Here is an 18329-nt window from a genome sequence, read left to right as displayed (position 1 = left end):
TCATGACCGTCCGCTTCTGATGTTGTAGATCACTGCGGCTGATAATTGTATATCTCACAACCAGTAACATTAAGATACGTCCTAACGCTTGGAACGGTGCCATATACGTTGTCGAAATGTGTTTAAGCTGAACTAATTAAGCGATAAATCGTCGCTGCAGACACACAAGTAGGGGATGAACAACTCTTTGTATGCAGACACACACCCCAAACTTCTGTCTCTTTCATCACATCGGAGGAAATTTGCATATTTTCTGTTTTGAAACACCCCTTGCATCGACGGAGAGAAACAGAGATAGCTCGCAGTTTTCCGAGGTGTTTTGTGAGGCTAAGAATAGTTTCAAGAACCCCTGGGGTCTGACATGGAATAAACCAAGAGAAAGGGTAGAACCGAGATGTGAGACCATTTTCCATTCTCACCATTTCGTTCCTACAGCAAATGGACGGTTAATTTAATAATCTCCCTTTAACGCCTGTACAGCGAGGAATCTCCCTTAATTGAAAGAAAAAAGCTTCTCAACAAATGAGGAATTCATGGGACTGATCCATACTTGGTGCCAAACTGGTAAAGCCTATTCTTGAACGGGGCATGCCGTTAGCAGAGACGAGATGCGTTGTTAGGAATGGAACAGAAGACGCATGAACACTGAGTTAGAGTACAAAAGGGGATATTTCATCGCTACTCCTTGTTTTCCGTTCTCGAGTTTTCAGAGAGGTGAGTACTGTCTATGTTGCCTCACTAGAGCCGCGTTACTCCAGTTGATTAATGAGACGTCGTCCGCCCGTGGACGCTGCGCTATTATTGTCCTCAAACGAATAGTCGAGCATGCAGTGATCTTGAAATAGTATTCCCGGTTAGATGAAGAATATGCATTCTGTCTCGAGAAATTATAGGGTTTGCTGAGCTGTATTTATTAAATGTGTTTGTGTGAGTGAAGCGTTGTGTAATGGTATGGCTCTTATTTCAGTCGTACTTGTTATTTCTCTTGTCAATGATCTTCAAGTGAACATTAGAGTTTAATCACGGATGTTGATGATGTAGCGAAATCTAGACACCTGTTAATCTGTAAATTATCTGCAATGCGTTAGGGCAAACTATGTACGCCTCTGTATAATCACATGCCTAAAATGTATTTTGCTCGATGGGAGAAATGAATAGTTTAATCTTGGAATATATCTAGTTTTACCTTCTGACAAGTAACTGCCTCTTATGGTATCGTGAATAGTCAATGAAGTTTTTGCGTTTGACAAAAATTCAAGTACAACAACAATATTAGCTGTAAGTATTTCAAGTCTTCTTGAAACCAAATGATTGTGTGATATGTATTGATTATTGACGGCACGGCGAGAGGTTTATAGAAGGCATTTAAGCGCTCAAGAAAGAGCTTACGGGACATGCTGAAGAACGTTACTTGTTCTCAATAGCATTGTATTGTAAACAAAGTAAAATGAGATCATGAACTGTCTGTAATATCTATTTAGATCGCAGAGCATCCTGATATTCATGTGTTAAGAATGAGTGTTTTCGTTTCATTGAATGTGAATACAAGAGACACGTCAAAGGCCGTCGTGTCTTCTTGCTCCCTGTGCAACTCTTAACATGTCAGAAAATTGATTAAAAAATACAGCTATGAAAAGGATCAATACTTTCTGATAATTTTAAACACTACATAAAAGTTGAAGTTGCTTTCATACTCCAAGCATTAGAAATGTTATCAAATGGGAATGGTGGTGTGATGTTACCGTTATTCACCAAATAAAGTTTATTTGTTTTAATGAATGATTCAGTGAACATGGTTAATATTGCAGCATTGTGGGTTCATACATCTATTATCCTCATGTGGTATCAAGTGGAATATCATAAGGAGTTGATTTAGGTATGTTATTCTTTTAACAGAAATTCTGCGCTGTTTATAATGGTGGGGGCGGGGGGTCAAAGTAAAATCTTCTCGATCTTTGTCTTCGACTGACTGAAAAGCATAAAGTAGGATATTTCAGTGAAATTTCAATGAACGCAAATATTCACCCATCCAATCACTCGATCCCGAAAACCTTCAATCAAACTTAAGAAGTATCTCCCTTATCAATAATCATATCCACTCATGGGACCCTGTTCTTCAGTGAAGGTAATTTGTTAATCGTTTTAACGTTTGTATACTCTCTTTTTTACCCGTCCGACCTAATTCCTTAACCTTTAAGTTGATCGGGAAAAGCATAATTGTAAAGAATCTTGCCTGAATGAAGTGGTATCCCCACCAATAAACCCCCAGTGTCAATGGAGGGGTTGTTACACAATTGATCTGACAACAACCGATGCATTTCTGTGTCTTGTTACTACCAAGATTCGTTACAATCGTCCTGTTACATCTTTTTTATAAGCTAAAATAATGTAAGGCTGAAATATCACTCAAAACACATCTTATAAAGTGGCTGTGGAAAACCTCATGTATTGAATTGAAACGAATTATGCATTTCTTAATAGAAAACAACACATTCAACTGACGCCTGAACTGTGAATAACTTTGCATAATATTTCTCTAATAATGTGTGAGCGCTTCACAGTGTACAAGTGTGTCTCATCTTGACATCAAGGTATGTGTTCTCTATTAGTCTAAGGTACAAATTGTCAATCGGAGGAAATGGAGTGGCATGTCGTTTTCAACTGCGACGAACTCTGTTAATAGTAAACCGTGTGACATAACAAATATTTTTGTTCCCTGAAAAATGCGTCGACAAATAATAATGACAGTTTCCCATGGCTAAATATATATTTATGTGTGTGTGTGTGTGTGTGTGTGTGTGTGTGTGTGTGTGTGTGTGTGTGTGTGTGTGTGTGTGTGTGTGTGTGTGTGTGCCATTGCTACAATATACTAAAACAGATAAAAGATAAAATAAATGTTTATAACTACTCTAAAATAAGATTCATCCTGAAGCCTAACCAGACTTCATTTGTTATCCCTCTCGCCATTTTCCCCATATGGGACACAGAGACGAAAGTATTAGAATTACCTTTTAAAGGACATCGCCACTGGACGTTGAGATGTATATGAAGTGACAACAACATTGGGTTTGTAAACAGTCTTCATACACCTCCTGTCATTCTCCATACTGTTATCTACAAGCAAGAAGCACAATTCATCATATATTACACTTGGCGTTCAACATATTAACCCATTGACTGCTTCATCGATGCAGGACAATTTACATACTTCACATTGTAAACTGGGGAGATTGATTATCAATATACTTTAGGAAATATTTTCAATAACAACTCTTTAGCAAAGGAAAACACAATCTTACACAGTCTTGTTAGGAACTGATATAAATTGCACTACATTTCAATAAATCACATTCTATTGATGTCATAATGCAAAAATAGGAACAATTACCATTTATTCCAATGTTTGTGTCAATGGGTGCGAAACTGACGGTTGAACGCAGTCGGATAACTAAAACCAATCGATGCAAATTGTTTGCTGATCGCTGTCCGTAGAAGCGAGTCAGGATCATTGATGATAACATGTTGGTTTAATGGTAATAGGACTATGCTCTCTGCTGTACTGGGCTGATTGAAATGCAAATGCAGAGTTGGGGCAAGCGGGCTGTAATCTAGTTATCAAATAGCCTTTAGTTTATGACTTCTTAATGCCCATTTAGGCATACCGTAAATAGGTCACAATAAGCACAGCATGTTCAATATCGAGTCTCAACGTGTTGGTTGGAACCCTGTTTCCTCAATGATAAACCCACTGCAGATAAATACTCTTAATAAAATACAAGGAACAACCAAATTAAACATTATTAACACGAAAACAGCTTCATATCAAGATTATTAATTATTATGAGAATGGCCCACAACAACAGTTCATCTGTGGACAGAACGATATATCTTGTTAAAAAATGTTACATATTGATTAATTTTGTATATATGTTTTCTTTGTGACCTTGGGAGCAGGTCTGCTGATAGTCATCCAATTTCTGTTGCATATTCTATCTTTGGGGGAAACTCTGCGGATTGTTTTCGAACAGCTATTATTTTGTAATTATTTAACAAATGTTATTTTTCGAAGGAACTTTTCCAACATCCATTAATCAGTTTTTGCAATCTGCGTCATCTGTGCAAGGAACACAAATCTCGTCTTAAAAAAACTTATCGAACGCATCAGTTCGCCCCAGTACGAGATAAACGATGCCACATTCAGGCAGATTTGAATAATGAAACCGAAAAGGGGATCTCTTAATGCACCCTCAGCAAATCTTAAACAATAAGACGAACTCAGTATGCAGCAAAGACTGCCTGTTAATGTTCACCCCATAGAGTCGGAGAGTCTGACTACGTTGATAATGTAATGAAATTCAGTGTCCCGCCGACTGAACATCAGAGAAAAATGTAATAAAACAACGCTGCAGTCAAATCGAAGGCTTATCAAGATCTCACCTAATTCATTTTACATGTTTCCGTCAGAATTTTTAAGTCCTCCAGCCTGGAACGAAACGACAAAAAAACTTTGATTGGAAACTCAAAAGTTTTTCCGTTGCATCTGAACTTGGAATATAGTTCATTTGGTACATGTTCTAATTGAGGTTCTTACTCAATAAATGATGTTGTTTGAAATGAGAGGAAGTTTATGTAAAGGTTTTGATGTTTGTAGTATAGATACAACTTGGTAGTATTTAGTTTTGTAACTACAGCTGTTCTCTCTATAAGCATGTTCTGTTCTCTCCTTGATCTTCTGTTCTTCTCATTATGACCTTGTTCTGCTGTCTCTTTGACCCTGTATTGGTCTCTCTATGACATTGTGTTCTCTCTATGGCCTTGAGTTGATCTGTTTTGGGCCTTCTTTTGTTCTCTCAATTACCTTGTTCTGTCGTCTCTATGACCTTGTCCTGTTCTGTTTTTGGCCTACTTTCATTTGTTCTCTCAAAAACCTTGTTCTGTCGTCTCTATGACCTTGTCCTGTTCTGTTTTTGGCCTTCTTTCACTTGTTCTCTCAATGACCTTGTTTTGGTCTCTTTTTGGTCTCCCTATGACCTTGTGTTCTCTCAGTGACCTTGTTCTGGTCTCTTGTTGACCTTGTGTTGTTCTCTCTATGATTTTATGTTGTTTTCTCATAGATCTTGTTCTTCCTCTCTATGACCCTGTAGTACTCTTCTCTCTTTGACCCTCTGTCATTATCACCTTGTGTCTCTTTGCCGTCTGTTGTTCTCTCTATTACATTATGTTCTCTCGAAGGCGCATACTGTTTTACCACAATATAAACCAGTATGGCTTAAAAGTGAATAGGATAAAGGATGGTAGTCTGGACCATTTTCCCGCACAATTAGTGGGAGTTGCACCTATGGGTATAATGCATTCCATGATCATGTATCTCTCAGACTGCCTTGTGTCATCTGCATGCTTGTAACAACCCAGACTAAATTAGTGTATTAATAGCTGCATAGCACCTTCATCAAAACAATTTTATTGTTATGAATATAATTCGCAAACGCTACTGTAATTGTATGAAGGGGTGAATATGATATGTTATTAATGTTAAAACGGTTTTCATTCAATGCATCTAAAGCACACATGTTGAAAGTCGTGTTCTTTGAATTCCAGAGCAGGCTTCAGATGGCGATTGATTTAAAATGGCCATTTCCCATGTTTATGGCATTTGTGCTTGAACTACCATGTCATTTGACACAAAGCGATCAAAATCCTTCGCCTGGCGTAATTATATATGTCATCTTAGAGATGTTTAAGTGAAATATGACATGGGTATGGTAACATGGCACATGGGATGAAGTGATTACGCTGTGTTCATATGTAGATTTATGTGGCAATTATGACCATATATCCTAACCAGCATAATCATTAAAGCAGCTTATAAAGGGAAGTTATGCGTTGTCAGCAATATCTAGCTTAATGATAACATTGGTTGATAGGAATGGCATTGCCTTTAAATAGACGTTCCTTCTGTGAACACTTCTAATGATTATGTAATCATATTGTCGTTATTCGTTCACACATCGCAAGATATTGAGGACAGCACAAATTCACTGAGAGGGCTGCACACGGTCATTGAGACAGGCACACAAGGTAAGATAGAGAACAGCAAAAGGCCATAGAGAGAACACAAGGTCACTGTGAGAACAACACAAGGTCATGGAGATAACCTCGGAACCTCGATTGTGATTCTGTGTTAGAATATACAGAATACGCTTGTCGTGGGGTCAACCTCAATGACTTGTATTGACTGTCATCTTACCCCGGTGGCGTGGGACGATGCTCATATTATCAACCACTTGATTGTCTGGTTCAGATTCAATTATTTACAGGCCACTGTCATATAGCTTGAATATTGCTGAGCGCGGCGTTAAACAACACAATATCAACGTGTCTTCGCAGAAAGTATACATTATTTCGTGAGTATATGTCTCCCTGAATTTGTCACACCCATTTTACGATAATGTGGTCCTCTTCCTGCGACAGGGATACGAGTGTTAATCGAAGGCAATAGTTTCTGGTTTGATTGGTGGTTAGGAAATATTACGACCATACCTTGACGTCATGTTGGCGAAGTGTGACGCAGCTGGTGACGTAAAATAGCAATTGATCAATGAACAGAGACATAATATGGTGTGTGTAATACTATCAAACTAACTATGCAATATATCATATATCAGATACCGACCTTCTGCCAAAATCGACAAGACAATAACCAGACTCACCAGCAATCATCCTCGATTATCCAGAGTATTATATCTCCATTCAATAATGTTAATTGCCCTGCACAAATTTGCCATCGCATTTTGTTTTAATGAGGTCTCAAAACAAGTTATTATCGCGAATGGGTGCAGGATACGCATCATAATAGAATGTAATATGCTCTATTATCGACGGATGATTACAATGAATACACCATAATGAGCCCATCCAAGGTTCTCCCTTTTTCAGATGTCAACCGCATTGGCAACTTCACCTAACTATTGACTGATGTCATTTTAGAGTCGGTACAAATAGAGGAGTATACAACCCACTTATCATACATTAGTTCTCGTTACTTTCACCCGCCCTATCAGTGGGTACTGGCGAGGAGGGACGTAATGACGTTTTAACAGTTCAAGTATATTCATTTTCTATGTGCCCGATTTTCTCCAAATAAGGTTATATTATTTTCTATAGCACCTTGATATCTATATCTTGACAACTATCGGGGAATATCCCTACTGAGTTGTTTTGGAAAATTATATACCATGATTCTTAATGGCAGATAACGTTTTGATCAGATGCAGTGGGAAACATTTATGAAGAACAGGCAGGATTTAGAGCTGGAGCTTCAATTACAAAATAGCTCTCAAAAAGGGGAGGTAAATTATATGCATGTTTTGTTGATTTCGCATTTGATCTCTGGCGCGTATTTGGTAAACATGGTTGGGCATCAACGATGAAAAATCATTAAAAGCCATTCACGAATCAGTTAAAGCTTGTGTACGAACCAATGGCAATATCCTTACAAGTGTGTTTGATTGCCCTTTGGGAGTGAGTCCGGGTTGTGTATAAAGCCCATTCTTGTTCTCTTTCTTTATAAATGAACTTGTTCTTGAAATTAACTCAAAATCTAAAAATGGCATCCAGTTATATCCAGATCTAATAGAAATATTCCTTTTACATTTTGCTGACGATGTTGTCCCTATTTCTGATTCGGTAATTAGTCTTCAACGTCAAATCAACATTTTGGAAAATTATTGTGACAAGTAGTCATTGTCCGTCAATCTAAACAAATCTAAAGTTCTTGTTTTTCAAAGCGTTGGGAAATTATCAAATTAGAGAACTGGATAAACAAAGATGCACATATAGAGGTAGTTTCATCTTATACTTACCTTTGAATACAGTGTACTAGGACTTTGAGTTGGAATCTACATCTAGAATCTACATCTGTTAAAGCTAAGAAAGTGTTGATGTCAAATGGGATTGTTAAAATAGGATAATCTGACCCATAATTTATACTTTCATTTTTTTTATGCAAAGATAATGCCAATTTAACTTTATGAATCTGAAATATGGGGTTATAGAAAATATGAGTGTGTAGAAAAAGTTCATCTTTATGCGTGTAAACATGTAATAGTTAGTTGGCCAGGGGTGAAAAACAAGATTTTCGTTCCCACATTTTACTGTATACCTTAAAGCTTTTGTATTGCATAAAGGGGGTATCAGTACCCAAATTTCATTGGGTAGTAGGCTTTCATGTGTGTGCGTGAATTTTCAGGGTGTCGAAGTTGCATCAATTGAAGGAAAAATGCATTATTTGACAAAATTGGCTTTAACATTTTTATTAAGTCATTAAACTATCCAAATTATGTCTTTGATTACAGGTAATGTGTTCGGTTATCTGAATTTGGCAAACATTTTGTTTCATATAACTGTTATTCTAATTCTCAGTGGAAACATTGATAAAAATAATGTTTTTTAACTTCATTTTCAAATCTTGTGAGTAGGTAAAACACTAATTCCATTGAATTGTGACAATAAAACCACTATAACTGGAATTAAAATCTGCCTGAACCATTGTACTATCCTCTACAGAAAAGAAAATGAAAATATATTACATTGGGGCTGAGATAATGTATGCAATGTTACCCCAACCCCAAAAAACAATTTTGACGAAAATTGCTTATTGAGATATGGTTATAGATTATGTTGATCTAGTGGATGAGTGGGATAATTGCAACAATGCTTAAAAACACCAGAATAGTAAACTCAAAATGAAAAATGATGTTTCAAGTTTTTCTGTGAACATCTATTTTGACCTGTTTTCAAAATCAAGATCTAATATAGTTCTTCAACATGGTCATGTAATATGTCATATGAAAGTATTTTACATTTTCTTTTCAATGATGTACATTTCATTGATCCCCAACAATGAAAAAAAAGTATTGAAAGCTAATTTCTCTAGCGACTTCAACCCATACCTATATTCAAATATAAATTGAAATGGACATCGTTTCACTCAACATTGTAGATATACTGCACTTTTGTCTGAGCATTTCACTAGTTTATCATTTGAGTGAAGAAACAAACATTAGAATACTTGCAGTATTATTAAGTATTAAAACTAAAATGGGAAATAATGTCACCTCTAGTCACCGTCAGAGTCCGTCTCATCTGGAGAGGTAGGTAAGTTGTTTCTGTGTAGGCATGACATGGCACAACTGCATCCAAGGGAACATCCCATGTTGTTCTTGGTGCAATCTGCCTGTTGTGAATTTACAGGTGAGCAATTCTAGACACAGTGCTGGCATTCGTTCCTGGGTCATTGTGATGGGTTCTATGACATCGTCTGTAGACGTCCACGTATACTCTTCTGGCGGTGAAATGTTAGCCTTTCCTCTGAGTGCAGAACACCACGTGATGAAAATGTGCTGATATCTGAGTAGAGGTTGTGTGGTGGGAGTTTATCTAGGTCTCCAACTCTGTAGAACATGTCAGCCATAAGTGTATTTTAAACGCTAGTTGCAGTCGATGCTGGATTGTACACTTTGATTACAAATGATTCTGTCTTTTTAATAATACTAATGATAATAAGTGCATTTATAATGCGCCAGATTCCATTAACCAAGTGGATGCTCATAGCGCTACACTATTATTACCCCGGTCAATGGATCAGTGAGCACTCGATTTTCATTCTCAGCTCCCTGGGGAGTATACAACCCAAGCTGTGAGGCGCTAGAAGGTTAACAGCCACATTACTCAAACAACATTACATTATCTCTTCAAACAACAATTTATATTCGAAGAATATCTAATATCTGTTACAATAAACAAAACTTTGAGTACCGCTAGCGCAGTTCAGAGCAGAGCAGGTTATTATGATTTAAAGATCTATAGAGGTATATTTAAACAGTCTAACAATATGTCTACATTGTGTTACCTTAATGTTGTAGAAAACGAGTATCATTTTATGCTTGTGTGTAAACTTTATCTTCAATTAAGAAACAAGTATATTCCAAAGAAGTATACACCTTATCCAAATATCAATTTGTTTTGAATACTCATGTCAACCTCAAATATTACTTTATTACAAGGGGCACGGGTGGCCAAGTCGTCTAAGGCGCCGCGATTCGCTGTGCAGAGTTGCGTCCCTTGGGCACGCCAGAAACCTATGATTGTGTGTTCGAATCCCGGTTCGCCCCGATTATGTTTCTAGGTTTGTCAGCACCATACCCGTGCTCGTGGGTTTCACCGAAGTGGTAAACGTCTGAGACCTGCATCACTTCGGGCTTTCCTCCCACATTAAGCTGACACGCCGTGATATAGCTGTAATACTGTTAAAAACGGCGTTAAACCCAACTCACTCACTCACTCACTTTATTACAAAATATTGCATTGTACAGACAGTTAGAAGAAACATGCATACCTTTAAATATGTTGAACTGTGGGCCTATGGCCTTTCAGTTTGCAATGGATAAACAATTTGATATCTATAGGGACAGAACACATCAGCTTCCTAAAATAACGTATATTAAGCCTCAATATTCCAATAATACCAAGCGATTTTTATTGTTTAACCAAAGCATATAAGCATATAGTGATACATAATGTTTATGCTACGACTGGATGGTACATAAACCTTATGTATCACTACAACCTTTAGGTGATTCTCAAAGCCATGCAGAGTTTCGTGAAGTGGGTAAGCACAGGATTTCTCTGATTTTACCATTGTCAGCTCAGGTTAATTCTATGAATACTTCAATTAATCCAAGACATTAGATATTTTGATAACTGTAACTCCCATACATATACAATCAGTGCTGGGGGTGTACATTAGGAGGGTCATCAGATCCTGCAACGTACATTGAAGTGTGGGTTAACATTCCTCAGGTAACAGAGTGCTCCTTCGTAAAACAAATACCATTGCACAGCGATGTTGATATAACAAATCACATTATGTTTGCTTTAGTTGAACAATAAGCTGCGATCACCAATGTAAGAGTAACGTGTTTACTTTCAACATATTTTATTCTCAATAATCACTTAAAAGGGGTCTTTCAGTGCCAGATGTGTTTGCACCTCTGGAAGGTACGGAAATCGATAAACCACTTTCGTAATGCGTTTACCAGCTTTGTTATGTGTAATTGAAAACCAGTCTGGACAATTTAATATTCTTAATAGCTTCCATATTCACATGTATTTACGCTAGGATAACAGTATGTAGCACATGTCTCCCAAGTGTCAAGTAGCAAATGAATTACACAAATAACCCCAGGAATTTTTTAAGTAGGTGATACTTTCAAAGCAACTAATGGCAACATACATCGTATCATATCTTATCGTATCTTAAGTGCCAAATTACGTCTATATCAACTCTCGTCAATGCTGTATAGATTTTAACACCAAACCTATTTACATTTGCACCCGTTTGAATATAATAAATAATTGATAAACTGTTGTTTTATAAGTAGACATGATATTGACCATCATGCTGTATGGCACAGCGAAACGAATATTTATTGTCAAAGACATTGGAAATTCAATGGGAAGCAATTAAGAGACCTTGACTCGAATGTTACATGAAACAGTTCATAATGGCAAGAACGGTCGGGTAGCCTAGTGGTTAAAGCGTTCGCACACTACGCCAAAGATCCGGGTTCGATTCCCGCCATGGGTACAATGTTGTGAAGCCAATTTCTGGTGTCCCCCGCCGTGGTATAGCTGGAATATTGCTAAAAACGGCGGAAAACCATACTCACTCACTCATTCATAATGCCAAACATATAGTTTGCATAATCACAATGAACATATTGTAAAATAGCTTTATTGTTATAACTGGGCGAATAAGTAACAAAGTGAAATATCAGGGCACTGCTGGCAAGTACATTGGAAGTCACACGATTTAAAACGAAGTCCTACTATTTCGTCATGTTAACAAATGACATACAGGGAGACAGAGAGATCTTGACTATGAGTCACGCCTCAATTATGTTATATAAATACAAAATAAATGAATAGTTTACTGTAATGAAGCATAAAAGGACTACGTAAGACCTTTTAGGGTAAAATGAAATATTCAACGGCTAAATTTACATTATCTTAGTTTATAACATTGTCAGTAAATTTAGCACGCAATTAAAAATAACAATTTCTGTACACATTATATAAAGGTGCAATAAAGCATGCCATTCGGCGTCAATAAAAACCTGCAATAGAACATTTCATTTCAGGTTGTACTGGGATACCGACTTGTCTCCAGGAAAGGTGCTATACCACATCTGAAAATGCTGCATTCAGAACACAAACAATTTTTATCTTAACTCACTTATTTCTTTATTTCTTGTTTAACCGTCATTCCTCTCCACATTATTCTGTCCCTTTCCTTTACTTAATGAATGCATCATGAATGAACAATTTTATCACCTCACACAACCTCCTATTGCTTACAAATCCTGTCTGGCATGCAGATCTACTGGTTCATACGGGGCTAAATATACACTTGACTGGGCTTTTCACATTCATTATCAGACGAGACATGAAATATAATAATTGTAATTATATGTGATTGAAATTCTCCTTGGATATTCACTACAGAATAGATTATACGTGTTATACATACTAGTATGCTTGTTGAGATTAATGGTACAAAATCCAGCGTGAAAGATCACAGCTGAAACCGAAACGGCCCCATCCACACACTCCATGGTCAATGTGAGTAGCCGGCTACCAACTCCAGAAAGATTGTAAAGTAGCTCCATTATTGTTAACGTGATCTGATGCATCCAATAATATCATTAATACCTACCTGGGCCCAGTGACAGGTGTTTCAAGACATTAAACATCTTCTCTAATATTTCTGACGACGTCTCGTGGCTTTTTCTATTAAGCTTAAGCATCCCATACCAAGCCCAAACTAGTCACCAGCCAAGCCAAAAGAGTTAACATAGATGTTACCTTAGCTTCTGACATTTCACTACAAAAACATCCTTCATGCCAATGCAGGCCCTTTCGAGAGGGTGTGTGTGTATGTGATCACGTGTAAGTGTGGAGACAAATATATATTGGCGAGATGTTACCCCCAAAGCAAGCAGAATCAAAGACCACAAGACTTTTGTTCCTAAATCCGACCTGAAAGCACCCCTCTCGGAACACGTAACCAAGCATCCAGACTATATCTCCTGGTAAGACACCAACGCCCTCCACGCAAACATTGATCCCTGGAAAGAAAAGGTAACTTCGTGAAACCATTGAAATCCAGCGAAACAATTCATCCATTAAGAGATTAGAGCAGGCACCTTCCCAATATGCACTAATATGTGCTTCAGATGGGCATCACCACAAGCGCAACCACGCACGCAGGCACGCAAACATGCACGCATGCACATAAATGGGAACACCGAGTCTCACTTCTGCACACTGTCATATTGTTTCCCTAGTAATCAGCCCCTTGTTCCCACACCCAGACCCATCACTGTGATGTCAGTACAATTCACTACGACTTCACTACAATTCACAACGTATTCACTACAATTCACTACGAATTCACCACAATTCACTACGACTTCACAACAATTCACTACGACTTCACAACAATTCACTACGACTTCACAACAATTCACTACGACTTCACCACAATTCACAACGACTTCACTAAAATTCACAAGGACTTCACTACAATTCACAAGGACTTCACTACGACTTCACTACAATTCACTACGACTTCACTACGATTTTCACTACTACGACACTTCACGGAACCCACAAATCGATGATATTTCACAAAGTAATATTGTCCTATTTCTTCAAACTTACACATGTTCAGCTGTTATAGTATATCCTGGAAATATTACGCATTCTTGACGGTAGGAATACATTGTCAATAAAACAGTTGTACATTTTATTGCTTGAAAATCATTTTTGTTAAAATCTGATCTGCCAGGTCATCCATCCAGGATCTTATACTGGAGCTAGGTTCACTTATAATAGCCAAAACCACCCCTGTGCTCTAGTGGAAGGAGTCATCCATCCAGGATCTTATACTGGAGCTGGGTTCACTTATAATAGTCAAAACCACCCCGTGGTCTAGTGGAAAGAATCATCCATCCAGGATCTTATACTGGAGCTGGGTTCACTTATAATAGTCAAAACCACCTCCGTGGTCTAGTGGAAGGAGTCATCCATCCAGGATCTTATACTGGAGTTAGGTTCACTTATAATAGTCAAAACCACCCCCGTGGTCTAGTGGAAGGAGTCATCTATCCAGGATCTTATACTGGAGCTGGGTTCACTTATAATAGTCAAAACCACCCCCGTGGTCTAGTGGAAGGAGTCATCCATCCAGGATCTTATACTGGGGCTAGGTTCACTTATAATAGTCAAAACCACCTCCGTGGTTTAGTGGAAGGAGTCATCCATCCAGGATCTTATACTGGAGCTGGGTTCACTTATAATAGTCAAAACCACCTCCGTGGTCTAGTGGAAGGAGTCATTCATCCAGGATCTTATACTGGGGCTAGGTTCACTTATAATAGTCAAAACCACCCCCGTGGTCTAGTGGAAGGAGTCATCCATCCTTGACTAATTCAAATTATATAAATGAAACAATCTTGAACGCGACGTTAACCCCCATTTCATATCACCTAGTTTATTAGCAGCACCATAAACCTGGAGTGATTTGAGGATTTGTACCACATGTTCCCGTGTTTTTTGTGGGGTTTTTTCAGGTGAACAATTATCTTGCCTTTGCATGTGTTTGTGACGGATGCCACCGGAGGGGCTGGATACGCTAACCTTTTCGCGACCACCTGATATCATCACTATTTGATAGTGATTCATAAACACATGCTCATGATATAGTCGGAATCTTGCAATCGACTTTTAGAAGAGATTTCTCATGAATATGGAAAGTTTTTTGTCGCTTTATTTATATTCAGTATACGATCTTAATGTCAGGAACAAAAACTAATGTCGACACAACTTCCCTTTTTTGATTTGGTTACATCCTTACACTGACAGTTAGACGTGGATGAAGAATTGCATGTTTCAGTACCATCTTTACGCGAACACCTTGTATAATCCCCTTTTGACACGGAGACCGCCTCTGTGGTCTAGTGGTAGAGCATCCACCCGGAGAGCGGAAGGTCCGGGGTTCGATCCTCAGCCGCGTCATACCAAAAGACCTTAAAAGATGGTACTTGTTGTTACCCTGTCTGGCGCTCGGCATTAAGGTTCTAAAACAAGGACTGGTCGGCTCGGAGTCAGTATACTGTGTCTGAGTAGGGTATTCATGTTAAACTGCGGCATGGTATCTCAGTGAGCTAGCCCTATAAATCAGTCCGGACTAGTACAAGCAGCCACACAAACACACACACGTACATGCACGTCGCTATATAAGTGCAATAATCTTGGACGCGACATTAAACCCAATTTCACCTTACCTGTGTGATTTATTGGGCTATGAACCTTCATAGAGTGAGGGCCACTCGTTGGAGCGTTCGACGTCGTACAGTGGGCGCTGCTGGGGAAGGGTGCTGTCGCCTTTATGTTTTATTATGAAAACCTGTGTCATTCGTTGCCGGTTGTTGTTACATCTTTACTTGCATTATTCTGAAACTTGGTAACTGTTGCACCTTAGGAGGATTATTGGTTGAGGAACAAGGTCACAATACTTTGCTTGTGGTGGTGGAGGGATTCCGATAAATATCACCCGGGTCTCTTTTCATATCAACGATTTGAGTCGATACCTGTGTATAACTCCGATGTTTGTCATCCTAAATCATTCTTTTGTAAACAGTAATAACTCGTGTCTTCAGTGGACAACGTACAGAGAGATTGGTGAAGTTATTTGAATGGTGTGCATGCCCAGGAAGATATCGCTTGATCTCATTGTCTGTGGACGCCCGTTTCAGGTGAGTAATCTATTTTATTGATAATATTCATGGTTTACACCAGTATTGTGTTGGTTCTTCTCAAGGGTGGTACGTGGCGTTGTTGATGTGATGGACTTGAACTGCGTCGTGGCATGTTATGAATATTGAGCTTTGAGGAAAGAGCGATTGATGGTCTGCTTCTGATTGTTCAATAACTATTTATTTATTTTTACCGTAAAAATATTTTCTCCTATTATCTTAACTACTTGCAACAAGGCTAGAGTTCAACGTGATTAGTTCATGTTTCGTAGTGACAGCATCACGACCATATTAGCAGCAGCTGTAGACAGTGAGTGAGTATGGTTTTACGCCGCTTTACGCAATATTACAGCAATGTCTCGGCGGGGAACACCAGCAATTGGCTTCACACATTGTACCCATATGTAGAATCGAACCCGGGCCTTCACCGTGACAAACGAACGCTTTGACCACTAGGCTACCCCCTCCCAAGCTGAAGACAGGGAATTATACAATTGATTAAATGTATTTATGGAATAAACGTTTCAGTATTGATTTCAATATGCTTTCAGTATTATAGTTTGAGCACAATGAGCTGTATCAAATCTGAAACGTGTAATTGCGTTTTTTTAATAACTGCATTGATTTGAAAAGCTACAAATTCATTCCAACTGCGACGAGCGCCGGTGCTAGGACACGCGTGTAAGCCCCGTCTCGCGGATACATCGCTTATAATGCCTAGTGCATGGCGACGATAAACCTAAATGTCAGCGCCAAAGTCATTGCATGAATTACAAATGTTCTAAATTGAAAAGAAGATTGTCTTGGTTTGAAATCTTACATAACGTCTAAAAGTCTGTCTCGGGTTTATTAGGAAAAGTTGAACACGTTTTCCGTCAGTTGGGAGTATTACCATTTTGCACTGATGATTAATTTACCTCGTTATTTCAAGATTACCCAGATTACCCAGCACATAAAGATGATGACTTTGACTACAAATAGTCGATCGATAAAAGTCCATATAGTCACTCGCACTGTTTTTATGTTCAATACTAGTGTTAGCGACAAATAGGATCCACTACAGCTCAAACAAAGGAATCGATCCATATACCTCCTCCATATTCTTCTACCATGTCTGGCGGCACGGGTGGCCAGTCGTCTAAGGCGCAGAGTTGCGTCCCTTGAGGAACGCCAGAAACCTATTATTGTTGGTTCGAATCCCGGTTCGCCGCTATTATGTTTCTAGGTTTGTCAGCACCATACCCTGGCTTGTGGGTTTCCCCAAAGTGGTAAACGTCTAAGACCTGCACCACTTCGGGCTTGGATATAACTGGAATACCGTTAAATGCGGCGTTAAACACAACTCACTCACTCACTCACTCACTCACTCACTCTACAATGTCTAAACTTTACAAGTAGCTGTCCTACTGTTCCCTCATCAACATGGTTCTGTTCACTCTGTAAATACAAGTGACAAATAGTTTTACAAAATCTCCACTGCGCGATTCCGACGATAAACATCTTTTTCAATCACTATCAAATAGTGATGATACCAGGTGTTCGCGAAAAGGTGAGCGTTTCCTTCCCCACCGGTGGCCAATGTAAGCATTACTATTCATATCTAATATCATCATTTAAGAATAGTTGGGTGTGACAGAAAAAACAACGTTTTACAGAATACCGCTATGTTGGAAATATAAGCGACAAAATCCTTAATTCAAAACGGTAACGCCAGAGAATCTGGCTAGTCTTGATTATTGCGATTACACTGGGCGTAAAAGACACGCACGCGTGCACGCACGCACACACACACACACACAAACACACACACACACACACACACACACACACACACACACACACACACACACACACACACACACACACACACACACACATACATACATACATACATACATACATACATTCATACATACACTTAGAACCATATCCACTGAATCTATGTCATTGTAGGAATTAAACCAAGGATCGGTAGAGACAACAAAGAATACTCACAACTTATATCGTTAGCCTCCAGCTAATTCCCAATTGCGCTTTACATCGATTTGATTCTGTAAGTGGCAGGGGATTTACAATTCTACGCGGAAAGATGGAAAGAACGACAATGAAATTACAACCCAATTCACTTATATGGCCAATCAATTTCGACCACACTTTACATGACTCTAGGCGGCAAATTGCTTTAAATCTCAGTCCAATATCCCACGGAAACCTAATCTCATCAGGAGACCTAAAAACATATTCGATCAACAAATCCGCAATAAGGAATCACGATTTAACATATCGTACAATGTACATAGGAAAAGGGAGTATTACAACTCATAAATTGGTTAATGGTGTCCTCTACGTTGTTAATCTTGTACGACATATTTTAACACCATTCAATTATCATTTTCATAATAGCATCACTGATGAAGCAACATCATCGCCCATCCCATGGGATCTCAACAC

The 18329-nt window shown here is 38.5% G+C and overlaps 1 protein-coding gene across 2 annotated transcripts in view; it reads left to right on the top strand.

Moving 5' to 3' along the window:
* Nucleotides 1-278: 278 nt before the first annotated feature.
* The window catches only part of LOC139469591 (voltage-dependent calcium channel gamma-5 subunit-like), a 71501-nt gene continuing 53450 nt past the window's right edge, over nt 279-18329 (top strand). The window contains exon 1 of one of the 2 annotated variants that reach the window (XM_071251799.1): nt 279-714. The gene's annotated coding sequence lies outside the window, so the exon portion shown is untranslated. Of the gene's footprint in view, nt 715-15797; nt 15879-18329 lie in introns of those variants that run through there. The other variant, XM_071251798.1, reaches the window with a different exon arrangement.

The sequence above is a fragment of the Haliotis cracherodii genome, unplaced genomic scaffold (genome assembly GCF_022045235.1).
Source record: "Haliotis cracherodii isolate W230 unplaced genomic scaffold, xgHalCrac1.p SCAF_2, whole genome shotgun sequence".
Lineage (NCBI taxonomy): Eukaryota > Metazoa > Mollusca > Gastropoda > Lepetellida > Haliotidae > Haliotis > Haliotis cracherodii.
This window is presented reverse-complemented; position numbering and strand designations above follow the sequence as displayed.